This window comes from Anomaloglossus baeobatrachus, chromosome 9 (genome assembly GCF_048569485.1).
Source record: "Anomaloglossus baeobatrachus isolate aAnoBae1 chromosome 9, aAnoBae1.hap1, whole genome shotgun sequence".
In the NCBI taxonomy this organism is placed as follows: domain Eukaryota; kingdom Metazoa; phylum Chordata; class Amphibia; order Anura; family Aromobatidae; genus Anomaloglossus; species Anomaloglossus baeobatrachus.
This window is the reverse complement of record NC_134361.1, coordinates 165,220,056-165,234,459: the sequence shown is the minus strand read 5'-3', so window position 1 is coordinate 165,234,459 and position 14,404 is coordinate 165,220,056. Positions and strand designations below refer to the sequence as shown.

General features: G+C 48.0%; 6 non-coding genes and 4 pseudogenes across 6 annotated transcripts; all 10 read right to left on the bottom strand.

The window, feature by feature from the left end:
* Window positions 1–373: 373 nt before the first annotated feature.
* On the bottom strand, window positions 374–530 carry LOC142253756 (U2 spliceosomal RNA; annotated as a pseudogene).
* Window positions 531–1,918: 1,388 nt separating this feature from the next.
* On the bottom strand, window positions 1,919–2,109 carry LOC142252735 (U2 spliceosomal RNA). Its single transcript, XR_012726102.1, has one exon. It is a non-coding gene; the product is annotated as a U2 spliceosomal RNA (small nuclear RNA).
* A 1,388-nt stretch (window positions 2,110–3,497) lies between these two features.
* LOC142252734 (U2 spliceosomal RNA) lies at window positions 3,498–3,688 on the bottom strand. Its single transcript, XR_012726101.1, has one exon. It is a non-coding gene; the product is annotated as a U2 spliceosomal RNA (small nuclear RNA).
* Window positions 3,689–5,076: 1,388 nt separating this feature from the next.
* LOC142253253 (U2 spliceosomal RNA) lies at window positions 5,077–5,272 on the bottom strand. Its single transcript, XR_012726564.1, has one exon. It is a non-coding gene; the product is annotated as a U2 spliceosomal RNA (small nuclear RNA).
* Window positions 5,273–5,969: 697 nt separating this feature from the next.
* LOC142253737 (U2 spliceosomal RNA) lies at window positions 5,970–6,111 on the bottom strand (annotated as a pseudogene).
* Window positions 6,112–6,818: 707 nt separating this feature from the next.
* Window positions 6,819–6,960, bottom strand: LOC142253736 (U2 spliceosomal RNA; annotated as a pseudogene).
* A 1,388-nt stretch (window positions 6,961–8,348) lies between these two features.
* Window positions 8,349–8,544, bottom strand: LOC142253207 (U2 spliceosomal RNA). Its single transcript, XR_012726519.1, has one exon. It is a non-coding gene; the product is annotated as a U2 spliceosomal RNA (small nuclear RNA).
* A 2,185-nt stretch (window positions 8,545–10,729) lies between these two features.
* On the bottom strand, window positions 10,730–10,920 carry LOC142252924 (U2 spliceosomal RNA). Its single transcript, XR_012726285.1, has one exon. It is a non-coding gene; the product is annotated as a U2 spliceosomal RNA (small nuclear RNA).
* A 1,388-nt stretch (window positions 10,921–12,308) lies between these two features.
* Window positions 12,309–12,499, bottom strand: LOC142252733 (U2 spliceosomal RNA). The gene has a single exon (XR_012726100.1). It is a non-coding gene; the product is annotated as a U2 spliceosomal RNA (small nuclear RNA).
* A 1,388-nt stretch (window positions 12,500–13,887) lies between these two features.
* On the bottom strand, window positions 13,888–14,090 carry LOC142253012 (U2 spliceosomal RNA; annotated as a pseudogene).
* Between the last annotated feature and the right edge of the window lie 314 nt (window positions 14,091–14,404).

The following is a 14,404-nucleotide window of genomic DNA, read 5'->3' as shown; positions in this document are numbered from 1 at the left end:
TTCTCAGCCCAAGGCTGACCGGACCTCCAACCGGGTGTTGGTTTCTCAGCCCAAGGCTAACCGGACCTCCAACCGCGTGTTGGTTTCTCAGCCAATGCTGACCCGGACCTCCAACCGGGTGTTGGTTTCTCAGCCCAAAGCTGACCGGACCTCCGACCGGGATTATAAAAATTTCCCTTCTTAGCCAGAAGGCCGGGATAGGGCAATATGCTTGGAAAGTATGAATAGGCAAGGCGCGGCGTGCGACAGAGTCTGAGGCTTACCAGGGTCCCAACCTAGCAAGTTCAGACTCCCTCCAGGGTGTCCATTCCTGGGGCACATTGCACCATAACCCCCACACTTACTCAGTCTAATAGCCTCGATCCTGGTAGGGCCATGGTTTCCTCTAGATGGATATACTGTCCTCCCAAAGTACTAACAAGCGCAACCTATCAGTGTGCATTGCATCATTGTACTAAGGTGGCCGGAGCCTTAAACCACCTTTTCGAACGATACTACACTTGATCTTAGCCAAAAGGCCGAGAAGCGATAACCAGAATTGGTTTGGGCCTCGAGTGGCACCCTGGCCTATGCCGGACACATCTTAGGGAGAGAGAGCGAGAGGGAGACAAACCCACGCCTACAGAAGACATTTTGTCACCCAAGCCAACCCTTGAAAAGGCTGCTTTGCAGAGCAAAAACAAGAAGAATGGTGCGTTTTGCAGCCGCCGCCCCCCACTGCAATGAATCTGAATAACTCCTCCTTTAGGGCGCAAGCAACTCCCCTCCCCCTTGCAGTCTTTCCAATTCACGATACAAAAAGACGGACAGGACAGGTTGCCTGACTTTCCGTCACTGCCACCCTTTGCCATCCTTACCCGTAGAAAGCCCTTTCATCATCCCCAAACCCTAATCTTTTCCCTTTCCTTCCCAGCCCCCAAACCCTGCCCTCTGTACCCTTCTCACCACCCGCATCCCTTCTCCTGTCATCCCCCTACCACCCGGGAAAAAAAGAGCTTGCCCCCTCCTTACACTAGCCCACCCTCCCACCCAAAGAACAACTTCTGCTGCGCAGCTTGTTTTCTAGGCAGCAGCGCTATTGTGATGTCAGCGGGGGCATTGTGACAAGCCGCCAGTGTTCCGTCTCTTCATGTTGTGCACAGTTCAAACGGAAAATACATCAACAGGCAGACTACAGAAAAACTTACTATCAAAGGTTAGAGGGGGGCTTTCTCAGAGGGCTTTTTACAGTTTTTCTATTCCCAATTAGCCGTTTAAGTGTACTTATTGAAAGTAGTAATTCTTTCATAGGCCGCCCTTTCTTAGTATTTGACGTTCCTTATATTGCGGTATGAGGCTTTGCAGCAGGTTGCAAACATTCATCACCCATGACTGTCCCCAATTGAGCTCAGAAGCTCAATGTCTATCATGACCTCTCTTTTAGAATGTCCAAGAGCAAGCAAACTATTCCTCCAGGAGAGGGCGCCAACAGACTACTAAAGAGATCATCATTACTCAAAGAAAACCCCAAAAACCAATGCATGATAGGAATAAACAGGTAACTTTCTTTGGAGTGGAAGCGGAGAGATCGCACCAGATGCCAATTCTAGATCTTATCACACCTGTGGTCACTGCAGCAGCAGGTGAATCCACTTTGTCCAAAAGGGATCTATTCCATTCAATTGCAAATGATCTAGATAAGACAGAGAACTGCAGCACGGGACATAGCCGAGTTGGTCAGGTTGAGTGGTGATGAGTTTGCTATTTGGATGAATAAAGAAAGTCAAAAGTGTGAAAGATAAAAAACAAAAGGAGGAAGTGTGAAAAGTGAATGGGCCAAATTGAGGTGCATATGAAGACGTATGCTTTCTTCCAATTCATTAAACCGGGCTAATATGAATCAGGTGAATTGAGTTCTGCTTTTGGAAACTGGGTTAAGAAGGGGTGCACCGGTCCTGGAGGTACTGCAATACCAGGTCAATGCGTGGAGTGGACAGAGCAAGCTCTTTTTCCATCTCCCTGTTCTAAAAATCCATTTAATATATGGTCCCCAGATAGGGGACGTATCAGATATTAAACTGATAAGAACAGATACTACACTTGATCTTAGCCAAAAGGCCGAGAAGCGATAACCAGAATTGGTTTGGGCCTCGAGTGGCACCCTGGCCTATGCCGGACACATCTTAGGGAGAGAGAGCGAGAGGGAGACAAACCCACGCCTACAGAAGACATTTTGTCACCCAAGCCAACCCTTGAAAAGGCTGCTTTGCAGAGCAAAAACAAGAAGAATGGTGCGTTTTGCAGCCGCCGCCCCCCACTGCAATGAATCTGAATAACTCCTCCTTTAGGGCGCAAGCAACTCCCCTCCCCCTTGCAGTCTTTCCAATTCACGATACAAAAAGACGGACAGGACAGGTTGCCTGACTTTCCGTCACTGCCACCCTTTGCCATCCTTACCCGTAGAAAGCCCTTTCATCATCCCCAAACCCTAATCTTTTCCCTTTCCTTCCCAGCCCCCAAACCCTGCCCTCTGTACCCTTCTCACCACCCGCATCCCTTCTCCTGTCATCCCCCTACCACCCGGGAAAAAAAGAGCTTGCCCCCTCCTTACACTAGCCCACCCTCCCACCCAAAGAACAACTTCTGCTGCGCAGCTTGTTTTCTAGGCAGCAGCGCTATTGTGATGTCAGCGGGGGCATTGTGACAAGCCGCCAGTGTTCCGTCTCTTCATGTTGTGCACAGTTCAAACGGAAAATACATCAACAGGCAGACTACAGAAAAACTTACTATCAAAGGTTAGAGGGGGGCTTTCTCAGAGGGCTTTTTACAGTTTTTCTATTCCCAATTAGCCGTTTAAGTGTACTTATTGAAAGTAGTAATTCTTTCATAGGCCGCCCTTTCTTAGTATTTGACGTTCCTTATATTGCGGTATGAGGCTTTGCAGCAGGTTGCAAACATTCATCACCCATGACTGTCCCCAATTGAGCTCAGAAGCTCAATGTCTATCATGACCTCTCATTTAGAATGTCCAAGAGCAAGCAAACTATTCCTCCAGGAGAGGGCGCCAACAGACTACTAAAGAGATCATCATTACTCAAAGAAAACCCCAAAAACCAATGCATGATAGGAATAAACAGGTAACTTTCTTTGGAGTGGAAGCGGAGAGATCGCACCAGATGCCAATTCTAGATCTTATCACACCTGTGGTCACTGCAGCAGCAGGTGAATCCACTTTGTCCAAAAGGGATCTATTCCATTCAATTGCAAATGATCTAGATAAGACAGAGAACTGCAGCACGGGACATAGCCGAGTTGGTCAGGTTGAGTGGTGATGAGTTTGCTATTTGGATGAATAAAGAAAGTCAAAAGTGTGAAAGATAAAAAACAAAAGGAGGAAGTGTGAAAAGTGAATGGGCCAAATTGAGGTGCATATGAAGACGTATGCTTTCTTCCAATTCATTAAACCGGGCTAATATGAATCAGGTGAATTGAGTTCTGCTTTTGGAAACTGGGTTAAGAAGGGGTGCACCGGTCCTGGAGGTACTGCAATACCAGGTCAATGCGTGGAGTGGACAGAGCAAGCTCTTTTTCCATCTCCCTGTTCTAAAAATCCATTTAATATATGGTCCCCAGATAGGGGACGTATCAGATATTAAACTGATAAGAACAGATACTACACTTGATCTTAGCCAAAAGGCCGAGAAGCGATAACCAGAATTGGTTTGGGCCTCGAGTGGCACCCTGGCCTATGCCGGACACATCTTAGGGAGAGAGAGCGAGAGGGAGACAAACCCACGCCTACAGAAGACATTTTGTCACCCAAGCCAACCCTTGAAAAGGCTGCTTTGCAGAGCAAAAACAAGAAGAATGGTGCGTTTTGCAGCCGTCGCCCCCCACTGCAATGAATCTGAATAACTCCTCCTTTAGGGCGCAAGCAACTCCCCTCCCCCTTGCAGTCTTTCCAATTCACGATACAAAAAGACGGACAGGACAGGTTGCCTGACTTTCCGTCACTGCCACCCTTTGCCATCCTTACCCGTAGAAAGCCCTTTCATCATCCCCAAACCCTAATCTTTTCCCTTTCCTTCCCAGCCCCCAAACCCTGCCCTCTGTACCCTTCTCACCACCCGCATCCCTTCTCCTGTCATCCCCCTACCACCCGGGAAAAAAAGAGCTTGCCCCCTCCTTACACTAGCCCACCCTCCCACCCAAAGAACAACTTCTGCTGCGCAGCTTGTTTTCTAGGCAGCAGCGCTATTGTGATGTCAGCGGGGGCATTGTGACAAGCCGCCAGTGTTCCGTCTCTTCATGTTGTGCACAGTTCAAACGGAAAATACATCAACAGGCAGACTACAGAAAAACTTACTATCAAAGGTTAGAGGGGGGCTTTCTCAGAGGGCTTTTTACAGTTTTTCTATTCCCAATTAGCCGTTTAAGTGTACTTATTGAAAGTAGTAATTCTTTCATAGGCCGCCCTTTCTTAGTATTTGACGTTCCTTATATTGCGGTATGAGGCTTTGCAGCAGGTTGCAAACATTCATCACCCATGACTGTCCCCAATTGAGCTCAGAAGCTCAATGTCTATCATGACCTCTCTTTTAGAATGTCCAAGAGCAAGCAAACTATTCCTCCAGGAGAGGGCGCCAACAGACTACTAAAGAGATCATCATTACTCAAAGAAAACCCCAAAAACCAATGCATGATAGGAATAAACAGGTAACTTTCTTTGGAGTGGAAGCGGAGAGATCGCACCAGATGCCAATTCTAGATCTTATCACACCTGTGGTCACTGCAGCAGCAGGTGAATCCACTTTGTCCAAAAGGGATCTATTCCATTCAATTGCAAATGATCTAGATAAGACAGAGAACTGCAGCACGGGACATAGCCGAGTTGGTCAGGTTGAGTGGTGATGAGTTTGCTATTTGGATGAATAAAGAAAGTCAAAAGTGTGAAAGATAAAAAACAAAAGGAGGAAGTGTGAAAAGTGAATGGGCCAAATTGAGGTGCATATGAAGACGTATGCTTTCTTCCAATTCATTAAACCGGGCTAATATGAATCAGGTGAATTGAGTTCTGCTTTTGGAAACTGGGTTAAGAAGGGGTGCACCGGTCCTGGAGGTACTGCAATACCAGGTCAATGCGTGGAGTGGACAGAGCAAGCTCTTTTTCCATCTCCCTGTTCTAAAAATCCATTTAATATATGGTCCCCAGATAGGGGACGTATCAGATATTAAACTGATAAGAACAGATTTTGATTTAATGAAGCTTTCCAAAGCACCGCAAAAAATGCATGACCGAAGTCACACCAAAAACAGTGCAAAGGCTAGGATTCGTGTGGACCCCTCCGTGAGGAGAGGATCCCCAAAAATCAACCCCGTCCCTCCGAGCCAGAAGGCCACAGCAAGGGTCAGGGATCTTCGGTGCTCCCCCAAGCCGAAGCCTGGTTGAGCCTTGTCGTTGCTCCCAGCGTCCACCCAGGCATCTTACCCAAGTGGAGTAGAGAGCTACTAGTTGTTGGTTTCGCAGCCGAAACTGCCCGGACCGTCAACCGGTGTTGGTTTCTCAGCCCAAGGCTAACCGGACCTCCAACCGGGTGTTGGTTTCTCAGCCGAAGCTGACCCGGACCTCCAACCGGGTGTTGGTTTCTCAGCCGAAGCTGACCCGGACCTCCAACCGGGTGTTGGATTCTCAGCCGAAGCTGACCCGGACCTCCAACCGGGTGTTGGTTTCTCAGCCCAAAGCTGAACGGACCTCCGACCATGATTATAAAAATTTCCCTTCCTAGCCAGAAGGCCGGGATAGAGCAATATGCTCAGAAAGTATGAAAGGGCAAGGTACGGTGTGCTACAGAGCCCAAGGCTTGCCGGGGTCCAAAGCCAGCAAGCTCAGACTCACTCCAGGGTCGTCAATCCTGGGGCACATTGCACCATAGCCCCCACACTTACTCAGTCTAATAGCCTCGATCCTGGTAGGGCCATGGTTTCCTCTAGATGGATATACTATCCTCCCAAAGTACTAACAAGCGCAACCTTCCAGTGTGCATTGCATCATTGTACTAAGGTGGCCGGAGCCTTAAACCACCTTTTCGAACGATACTACACTTGATCTTAGCCAAAAGGCCGAGAAGCGATAAGAACAGATTTTTGATTTAATGAAGCTTTCCAAAGCACCGCAAAAATGCATGACCGAAGTCACACCAAAAACAGTGCAAAGGCTAGGATTCGTGTGGACCCCTCCGTGAGAAGAGGATCCCCAAAAATCAACCCCGTCCCTCCGAGCCAGAAGGCCACAGCGAGGGTCAGGGATCTTCGGTGCTCCCCCAAGCCGAAGCCTGGTTGAGCCTTGTTGTTGCTCCCAGCGTCCACCGAGGCATCTTACCCAAGTGGAGTAGGGCGCTACTAGTCGTTGGTTTCGCAGCCGAGACTGCCCGGACCGTCAACCGGTGTTGGTTTCTCAGCCCAAGGCTGACCGGACCTCCAACCGGGTGTTGGTTTCTCAGCCCAAGACTAACCGGACCTCCAACCGGGTGTTGGTTTCTCAGCCAAAGCTGACCCGGACCTCCAACCGGGTGTTGGTTTCTCAGCCCAAAGCTGACCGGACCTCCGACCGGGATTATAAAAATTTCCCTTCTTAGCCAGAAGGCCGGGATAGGGCAATATGCTTGAAAAGTATGAATAGGCAAGGCGCGGCGTGCGACAGAGTCTGAGGCTTACCAGGGTCCCAACCTAGCAAGTTCAGACTCCCTCCAGGGTGTCCATTCCTGGGGCACATTGCACCATAACCCCCACACTTACTCAGTCTAATAGCCTCGATCCTGGTAGGGCCATGGTTTCCTCTAGATGGATATACTATCCTCCCAAAGTACTAACAAGCGCAACCTTCCAGTGTGCATTGCATCATTGTACTAAGGTGGCCGGAGCCTTAAACCACCTTTTCGAACGATACTACACTTGATCTTAGCCAAAAGGCCGAGAAGCGATAACCAGAATTGGTTTGGGCCTCGAGTGGCACCCTGGCCTATGCCGGACACATCTTAGGGAGAGAGAGCGAGAGGGAGACAAACCCACGCCTACAGAAGACATTTTGTCACCCAAGCCAACCCTTGAAAAGGCTGCTTTGCAGAGCAAAAACAAGAAGAATGGTGCGTTTTGCAGCCGCCGCCCCCCACTGCAATGAATCTGAATAACTCCTCCTTTAGGGCGCAAGCAACTCCCCTCCCCCTTGCAGTCTTTCCAATTCACGATACAAAAAGACGGACAGGACAGGTTGCCTGACTTTCCGTCACTGCCACCCTTTGCCATCCTTACCCGTAGAAAGCCCTTTCATCATCCCCAAACCCTAATCTTTTCCCTTTCCTTCCCAGCCCCCAAACCCTGCCCTCTGTACCCTTCTCACCACCCGCATCCCTTCTCCTGTCATCCCCCTACCACCCGGGAAAAAAAGAGCTTGCCCCCTCCTTACACTAGCCCACCCTCCCACCCAAAGAACAACTTCTGCTGCGCAGCTTGTTTTCTAGGCAGCAGCGCTATTGTGATGTCAGCGGGGGCATTGTGACAAGCCGCCAGTGTTCCGTCTCTTCATGTTGTGCACAGTTCAAACGGAAAATACATCAACAGGCAGACTACAGAAAAACTTACTATCAAAGGTTAGAGGGGGGCTTTCTCAGAGGGCTTTTTACAGTTTTTCTATTCCCAATTAGCCGTTTAAGTGTACTTATTGAAAGTAGTAATTCTTTCATAGGCCGCCCTTTCTTAGTATTTGACGTTCCTTATATTGCGGTATGAGGCTTTGCAGCAGGTTGCAAACATTCATCACCCATGACTGTCCCCAATTGAGCTCAGAAGCTCAATGTCTATCATGACCTCTCTTTTAGAATGTCCAAGAGCAAGCAAACTATTCCTCCAGGAGAGGGCGCCAACAGACTACTAAAGAGATCATCATTACTCAAAGAAAACCCCAAAAACCAATGCATGATAGGAATAAACAGGTAACTTTCTTTGGAGTGGAAGCGGAGAGATCGCACCAGATGCCAATTCTAGATCTTATCACACCTGTGGTCACTGCAGCAGCAGGTGAATCCACTTTGTCCAAAAGGGATCTATTCCATTCAATTGCAAATGATCTAGATAAGACAGAGAACTGCAGCACGGGACATAGCCGAGTTGGTCAGGTTGAGTGGTGATGAGTTTGCTATTTGGATGAATAAAGAAAGTCAAAAGTGTGAAAGATAAAAAACAAAAGGAGGAAGTGTGAAAAGTGAATGGGCCAAATTGAGGTGCATATGAAGACGTATGCTTTCTTCCAATTCATTAAACCGGGCTAATATGAATCAGGTGAATTGAGTTCTGCTTTTGGAAACTGGGTTAAGAAGGGGTGCACCGGTCCTGGAGGTACTGCAATACCAGGTCAATGCGTGGAGTGGACAGAGCAAGCTCTTTTTCCATCTCCCTGTTCTAAAAATCCATTTAATATATGGTCCCCAGATAGGGGACGTATCAGATATTAAACTGATAAGAACAGATTTTGATTTAATGAAGCTTTCCAAAGCACCACAAAAAATGCATGACCGAAGTCACACCAAAAACAGTGCAAAGGCTAGGATTCGTGTGGACCCCACCGTGAGGAGAGGGTCCCCAAAAATCAACCCCGTCCCTCCGAGCCAGAAGGCCACAGCAAGGGTCAGGGATCTTCGGTGCTCCCCCAAGCCGAAGCCTGGTTGAGCCTTGTCGTTGCTCCCAGCGTCCACCCAGGCATCTTACCCAAGTGGAGTAGAGAGCTACTAGTTGTTGGTTTCGCAGCCGAAACTGCCCGGACCGTCAACCGGTGTTGGTTTCTCAGCCCAAGGCTAACCGGACCTCCAACCGGGTGTTGGTTTCTCAGCCGAAGCTGACCCAGACCTCCAACCGGGTGTTGGTTTCTCAGCCGAAGCTGACCCGGACCTCCAACCGGGTGTTAGTTTCTCAGCCCAAAGCTGACCAGACCTCCGACCGGGATTATAAAAATTTCCCTTCCTAGCCAGAAGGCCGGGATAGGGTAATATGCTCAAAAAGTATGAAAAGGCAAGGTACGGTGTGCTACAGAGCCAAGGCTTGCCGGGGTCCCAAGCCAGCAAGCTCAGACTCACTCCAGGGTCGTCAGTCCTGGGGCACGTTGTACCATAGCCCCCCACCCTTACTCAGTCTAATAGCCTTGATCCTGGTAGGGCCATGTCTTCCTCTAGATGAATATACTATCCACCCAGAGTACTAGCAAGCGCAACCTTCCAGTGTGCATTGTATCATTGTACTAAGGTGGCCTGGAGCTTAAACCACCTCTTCGAACAACACTACACTTGATCTTAGCCAAAAGGCCGAGAAGCGATAACCAGAATTGGTTTGGGCCTCGAGTGGCACCCTGGCCTATGCCGGACACATCTTAGGGAGAGAGAGCGAGAGGGAGACAAACCCACGCCTACAGAAGACATTTTGTCACCCAAGCCAACCCTTGAAAAGGCTGCTTTGCAGAGCAAAAACAAGAAGAATGGTGCGTTTTGCAGCCGCCGCCCCCCACTGCAATGAATCTGAATAACTCCTCCTTTAGGGCGCAAGCAACTCCCCTCCCCCTTGCAGTCTTTCCAATTCACGATACAAAAAGACGGACAGGACAGGTTGCCTGACTTTCCGTCACTGCCACCCTTTGCCATCCTTACCCGTAGAAAGCCCTTTCATCATCCCCAAACCCTAATCTTTTCCCTTTCCTTCCCAGCCCCCAAACCCTGCCCTCTGTACCCTTCTCACCACCCGCATCCCTTCTCCTGTCATCCCCCTACCACCCGGGAAAAAAAGAGCTTGCCCCCTCCTTACACTAGCCCACCCTCCCACCCAAAGAACAACTTCTGCTGCGCAGCTTGTTTTCTAGGCAGCAGCGCTATTGTGATGTCAGCGGGGGCATTGTGACAAGCCGCCAGTGTTCCGTCTCTTCATGTTGTGCACAGTTCAAACGGAAAATACATCAACAGGCAGACTACAGAAAAACTTACTATCAAAGGTTAGAGGGGGGCTTTCTCAGAGGGCTTTTTACAGTTTTTCTATTCCCAATTAGCCGTTTAAGTGTACTTATTGAAAGTAGTAATTCTTTCATAGGCCGCCCTTTCTTAGTATTTGACGTTCCTTATATTGCGGTATGAGGCTTTGCAGCAGGTTGCAAACATTCATCACCCATGACTGTCCCCAATTGAGCTCAGAAGCTCAATGTCTATCATGACCTCTCTTTTAGAATGTCCAAGAGCAAGCAAACTATTCCTCCAGGAGAGGGCGCCAACAGACTACTAAAGAGATCATCATTACTCAAAGAAAACCCCAAAAACCAATGCATGATAGGAATAAACAGGTAACTTTCTTTGGAGTGGAAGCGGAGAGATCGCACCAGATGCCAATTCTAGATCTTATCACACCTGTGGTCACTGCAGCAGCAGGTGAATCCACTTTGTCCAAAAGGGATCTATTCCATTCAATTGCAAATGATCTAGATAAGACAGAGAACTGCAGCACGGGACATAGCCGAGTTGGTCAGGTTGAGTGGTGATGAGTTTGCTATTTGGATGAATAAAGAAAGTCAAAAGTGTGAAAGATAAAAAACAAAAGGAGGAAGTGTGAAAAGTGAATGGGCCAAATTGAGGTGCATATGAAGACGTATGCTTTCTTCCAATTCATTAAACCGGGCTAATATGAATCAGGTGAATTGAGTTCTGCTTTTGGAAACTGGGTTAAGAAGGGGTGCACCGGTCCTGGAGGTACTGCAATACCAGGTCAATGCGTGGAGTGGACAGAGCAAGCTCTTTTTCCATCTCCCTGTTCTAAAAATCCATTTAATATATGGTCCCCAGATAGGGGACGTATCAGATATTAAACTGATAAGAACAGATACTACACTTGATCTTAGCCAAAAGGCCGCGAAGCGATAACCAGAATTGGTTTGGGCCTCGAGTGGCACCCTGGCCTATGCCGGACACATCTTAGGGAGAGAGAGCGAGAGGGAGACAAACCCACGCCTACAGAAGACATTTTGTCACCCAAGCCAACCCTTGAAAAGGCTGCTTTGCAGAGCAAAAACAAGAAGAATGGTGCGTTTTGCAGCCGCCGCCCCCCACTGCAATGAATCTGAATAACTCCTCCTTTAGGGCGCAAGCAACTCCCCTCCCCCTTGCAGTCTTTCCAATTCACGATACAAAAAGACGGACAGGACAGGTTGCCTGACTTTCCGTCACTGCCACCCTTTGCCATCCTTACCCGTAGAAAGCCCTTTCATCATCCCCAAACCCTAATCTTTTCCCTTTCCTTCCCAGCCCCCAAACCCTGCCCTCTGTACCCTTCTCACCACCCGCATCCCTTCTCCTGTCATCCCCCTGCCACCCGGGAAAAAAAGAGCTTGCCCCCTCCTTACACTAGCCCACCCTCCCACCCAAACAACAACTTCTGCTGCGCAGCTTGTTTTCTAGGCAGCAGCGCTATTGTGATGTCAGCGGGGGCATTGTGACAAGCCGCCAGTGTTCCGTCTCTTCATGTTGTGCACAGTTCAAACGGAAAATACATCAACAGGCAGACTACAGAAAAACTTACTATCAAAGGTTAGAGGGGGGCTTTCTCAGAGGGCTTTTTACAGTTTTTCTATTCCCAATTAGCCGTTTAAGTGTACTTATTGAAAGTAGTAATTCTTTCATAGGCCGCCCTTTCTTAGTATTTGAGGTTCCTTATATTGCGGTATGAGGCTTTGCAGCAGGTTGCAAACATTCATCACCCATGACTGTCCCCAATTGAGCTCAGAATCTCAATGTCTATCATGACCTCTCTTTTAGAATGTCCAAGAGCAAGCAAACTATTCCTCCAGGAGAGGGCGCCAACAGACTACTAAAGAGATCATCATTACTCAAAGAAAACCACAAAAACCAATGCATGATAGGAATAAACAGGTAACTTTCTTTGGAGTGGAAGCGGAGAGATCGCACCAGATGCCAATTCTAGATCTTATCACACCTGTGGTCACTGCAGCAGCAGGTGAATCCACTTTGTCCAAAAGGGATCTATTCCATTCAATTGCAAATGATCTAGATAAGACAGAGAACTGCAGCACGGGACATAGCCGAGTTGGTCAGGTTGAGTGGTGATGAGTTTGCTATTTGGATGAATAAAGAAAGTCAAAAGTGTGAAAGATAAAAAACAAAAGGAGGAAGTGTGAAAAGTGAATGGGCCAAATTGAGGTGCATATGAAGACGTATGCTTTCTTCCAATTCATTAAACCGGGCTAATATGAATCAGGTGAATTGAGTTCTGCTTTTGGAAACTGGGTTAAGAAGGGGTGCACCGGTCCTGGAGGTACTGCAATACCAGGTCAATGCGTGGAGTGGACAGAGCAAGCTCTTTTTCCATCTCCCTGTTCTAAAAATCCATTTAATATATGGTCCCCAGATAGGGGACGTATCAGATATTAAACTGATAAGAACAGATACTACACTTGATCTTAGCCAAAAGGCCGAGAAGCGATAACCAGAATTGGTTTGGGCCTCGAGTGGCACCCTGGCCTATGCCGGACACATCTTAGGGAGAGAGAGCGAGAGGGAGACAAACCCACGCCTACAGAAGACATTTTGTCACCCAAGCCAACCCTTGAAAAGGCTGCTTTGCAGAGCAAAAACAAGAAGAATGGTGCGTTTTGCAGCCGCCGCCCCCCACTGCAATGAATCTGAATAACTCCTCCTTTAGGGCGCAAGCAACTCCCCTCCCCCTTGCAGTCTTTCCAATTCACGATACAAAAAGACGGACAGGACAGGTTGCCTGACTTTCCGTCACTGCCACCCTTTGCCATCCTTACCCGTAGAAAGCCCTTTCATCATCCCCAAACCCTAATCTTTTCCCTTTCCTTCCCAGCCCCCAAACCCTGCCCTCTGTACCCTTCTCACCACCCGCATCCCTTCTCCTGTCATCCCCCTACCACCCGGGAAAAAAAGAGCTTGCCCCCTCCTTACACTAGCCCACCCTCCCACCCAAAGAACAACTTCTGCTGCGCAGCTTGTTTTCTAGGCAGCAGCGCTATTGTGATGTCAGCGGGGGCATTGTGACAAGCCGCCAGTGTTCCGTCTCTTCATGTTGTGCACAGTTCAAACGGAAAATACATCAACAGGCAGACTACAGAAAAACTTACTATCAAAGGTTAGAGGGGGGCTTTCTCAGAGGGCTTTTTACAGTTTTTCTATTCCCAATTAGCCGTTTAAGTGTACTTATTGAAAGTAGTAATTCTTTCATAGGCCGCCCTTTCTTAGTATTTGACGTTCCTTATATTGCGGTATGAGGCTTTGCAGCAGGTTGCAAACATTCATCACCCATGACTGTCCCCAATTGAGCTCAGAAGCTCAATGTCTATCATGACCTCTCTTTTAGAATGTCCAAGAGCAAGCAAACTATTCCTCCAGGAGAGGGCGCCAACAGACTACTAAAGAGATCATCATTACTCAAAGAAAACCCCAAAAACCAATGCATGATAGGAATAAACAGGTAACTTTCTTTGGAGTGGAAGCGGAGAGATCGCACCAGATGCCAATTCTAGATCTTATCACACCTGTGGTCACTGCAGCAGCAGGTGAATCCACTTTGTCCAAAAGGGATCTATTCCATTCAATTGCAAATGATCTAGATAAGACAGAGAACTGCAGCACGGGACATAGCCGAGTTGGTCAGGTTGAGTGGTGATGAGTTTGCTATTTGGATGAATAAAGAAAGTCAAAAGTGTGAAAGATAAAAAACAAAAGGAGGAAGTGTGAAAAGTGAATGGGCCAAATTGAGGTGCATATGAAGACGTATGCTTTCTTCCAATTCATTAAACCGGGCTAATATGAATCAGGTGAATTGAGTTCTGCTTTTGGAAACTGGGTTAAGAAGGGGTGCACCGGTCCTGGAGGTACTGCAATACCAGGTCAATGCGTGGAGTGGACAGAGCAAGCTCTTTTTCCATCTCCCTGTTCTAAAAATCCATTTAATATATGGTCCCCAGATAGGGGACGTATCAGATATTAAACTGATAAGAACAGATTTTGATTTAACAGCATCTTTATTATCATGCACTACTCACAAAAAGGTAACAAACCGTGTACAGTGCCGCAGCCCCGTACACACAGAAATATACAATCATTCTTACATAGCCATAGAGTACGACGCACTAAACTATACATCACGTTCCTATGCTATCCATAACACTCAAGCTGAAAGAAAAAGTTAGACAATAAATAACGACGAACCGGCGATTGGGGGGTGGGGGTAGGGGAAAAGGTGGATAGGGTGGGGAAATCACAGGCCCGAAGCTTTATTGAAAGACGCACATAACGGGAAAAGGAGGGAGGGGGCATTGAAGAGGTTTAAACCTCCTCCTCGGCGCTGTCGTCCGGACTGTCCATGA